Consider the following 2,920-nt stretch of genomic DNA (forward strand, 5'->3'; position numbering starts at 1 on the left):
AAACATATAACCAATCACAAGAAAGAAGGACTGATGACAAATGACATTAAGTGATAACTTTCTGATGACTGTGAAGGTCCCATTTTTCTAATATCTGTACAATAGTTTTCCTATTTCACCAGTGATTTTGGGTTCCTGCTGCTGAAAGTCCATCCGTACAAGGTCGTAATCCGTGGTTGAATGGCAGATGGAGCCCAGGGCATCCACCTTTCCCCAAATTGGCCTTTAACTGGCATAAGCAGTAGCTTGAATTACTGATTCCACTGATGGAATTGTGTTCTCTCCTCTGACCAATGAGAGTGTCTTCCTTTTTCTTTTCCTTATTTTTAAAGAAGATAAGAAAAATGGTGATAAATTAATGACTTTTTAAAGGGCGATCCAGAAACTGAAACATTTGTGAATAAAATGCAACTTAATGATAAAGCACGGGCTTCCCAGCTTCGTTCTCATTAAAGAGGGAAGTATTTATGTACCTAGTAAAGGTTTAAAAATAACTAAGCAGCCAGAAGTACCGACTGAGAGTTAGGGAATAATGAATCTGCAAATCATTATTGATTAAGCTGTGAATTCAAGATTGCTTCTTAACCTAAGAAAATTTCTGGACCCATACTTTTTTATTTTATTTTGTCAAATGAATTCAATTCAATTAGTAGTTATTGAACACTTACTCAACGCATGATACTCTAGGAAGGTGAAAAATACTCAGATTCAATCTTTGACCTGTTAGGGAATACAGCTTCCCGAAGCAATGTCAAGGTACTCTCCCAACCCCACCTACCCTCTCTCCTCAAGGCCGAAGTCTAAGTCGTTCGCTTACAGGACATTTTGTCCTATAGCAGGTGCACAAGCCCTATGTTTAGGCCTTTAGCCCAATTCCTCAGCCCACCCTGGGGTGCGGCTTTTAAGGAGTAACTATAATTTCCAGACCTGACTGCAGGGTCACTCAGAGCAGTGGTGGAAGGCAGAAGTCCCCATTCATAAAGCAGCTAAGATAGCTAAGAATCCAAGCCTGGCCGGGCGCGGTGGCTCACGCATGTAATCCCAGCACTTTGGAAGGCAGAGGAGGGTGGACCATGAGGTCAGGAGATCGAGACCATTCTGGATAACACGGTGAAACCCCGCCTCTACTAAAAATACAAAAAATTAGCCGGGCCTGGTGGCGGGCACCTATAGTCCCAGCTACTCGGGAGGCTGAGGCAGGAGAATGGCCTGAACCCGGGAGGCGGAGGTTGCAGTGAGCCGAGATTGCGCCACTGCACACTGCACTACAGTCTGGGCGACAGAGCGAGACTCCGTCTCAAAAAAAAAAAAAGGCCAAGCCCACCAGCAACCCCTTAGACTTCCAGGATGTCAGGAGCTTGGGGAACCAAATGGAAGAAGACCTCCTTCTTACCTCCAAGTTTCATGGAGAAGAAGGCCAGAGCAGGAGTCCTGATATTTGAATTCCAGCTTTGCCACTGAACGCACCAGTTCGACGTCCATGGGCACATTTTTAATCTGGTTTTTTTCCTCTATTAAAATAAAACCAGGAATGATATTTTACATGAAAGTTGAAAGGATAAAATGAGGTAACAATCAATAAAAAGCAAATTGTATGCAAATCCTGTTTTGTTTTATGATAAATGCAGCTCAATGAATGTACGATAAATAAATGAAATTTATGTCAGAGGGAAGTGTTGTCCCTGAGTTAGCAATAGTCCTCTGTTAGATGACTTAAAATAGGAACCCCAGAGTAAAAAGATAAAGAGGCTAGATTCTGCCTAAACCTTGAGGAAGGAGGAAGGAGATCAAATATGAGCCACTTCACTGTAACACTCACAGCTCTCAGGATCCAAATTTCTAGAAAATGACTATTTGCCTTGACTGTCCAATGACTTGCTCTCTCTAGTAGTATAAGGAAGGAGGGAGAGGATAGGGAGATGATGAGTTGGCATTAATTAATGAATTAATTTTCCAAATATTTTCAGTAAAATTCAACTGCAGGTACATGGGCTAAGCGAAATGCTTTGATTCCAAGATCAATATCTTTAGTGACAATTGTATCCCTTGAACTAACCTTACCCATATTACTTTCCTTTAAAATAAAAAAGCAGAGTCTAGGTGCATTGGCTCACACCTGTAATCCCAGCACTTTGGGAGGCCAAGATGGTGGATCACCTGAGGTCAGGAGTTTGAGACTAGCCTGACCAATACGGTGAAATCCCATCTCTACTAAAAATACAAAAATTAGCTGGGCAGGATGGCTCATGCCTGTAATCCCAGCTACTCGGGAGGCTGAGAAAGGAGAATCACTTGAACGTGAGAGGCAGGCGTTGCAGTGAGCAGAGATGGCGCCACTGCACTCCAGCCTGGGGGACACAGCGAGATTCCATCTCAAAAAAAAAAAGAAAAGAAAAGAAAAAAAGGAAGCATACATTTACAAGAAAGAGAATCTGATTTTTCATGCACATTTGCTATATGCCTGACACTTTGCAGTATGTATATTTTAATTGTTGTTTTGGCAAAAGCAAGAATTAATTGAGGTCTTAAATGAGCCAAGCACTGGGTTATTTATGGACCATATTATTTTATATTCTCAGCAACTCTGTGAGTTGATACCATTCTCACTTGACAGATGACAACAAACTGTGACTTAGGAAGACAAGGGGACTTGCCTAAAGCCACATAATGAGGACACGAAGGATCTGCAAAACTTCAGACCTCTGTTCTTTATTATGGGTGTATTGAGATAACAGAGGCTTTGATAGGCGCTCCAGAAATCTTCATACTAGCCTGTAGTTCAAGCGTAGTTATTCTCACATAATGCATATAAGGAAACCAATCTTGCCCCCAAAATCCTTCCCCTTCCATGAGGTTTCTCATGAAAATAGACCATTAATAAAATTCTATTTAAAATTCTGCCTTTACTACATCACCAACT

The 2,920-nt window shown here is 41.5% G+C and overlaps 1 long non-coding RNA gene across 1 annotated transcript; it reads right to left on the reverse strand.

The window, feature by feature from the left end:
- Positions 1-224: 224 nt before the first annotated feature.
- Positions 225-1,528, reverse strand: LOC141407247 (uncharacterized). The gene is made up of 2 exons (XR_012415476.1): positions 1,394-1,528; positions 225-319 (listed from the first exon to the last, which is right to left on the reverse strand). It is a non-coding gene; the product is annotated as an uncharacterized lncRNA (long non-coding RNA).
- Between the last annotated feature and the right edge of the window lie 1,392 nt (positions 1,529-2,920).

This window comes from Macaca fascicularis, chromosome 7, assembly GCF_037993035.2.
Source record: "Macaca fascicularis isolate 582-1 chromosome 7, T2T-MFA8v1.1".
Classification (NCBI taxonomy): Eukaryota; Metazoa; Chordata; class Mammalia; order Primates; family Cercopithecidae; genus Macaca; species Macaca fascicularis.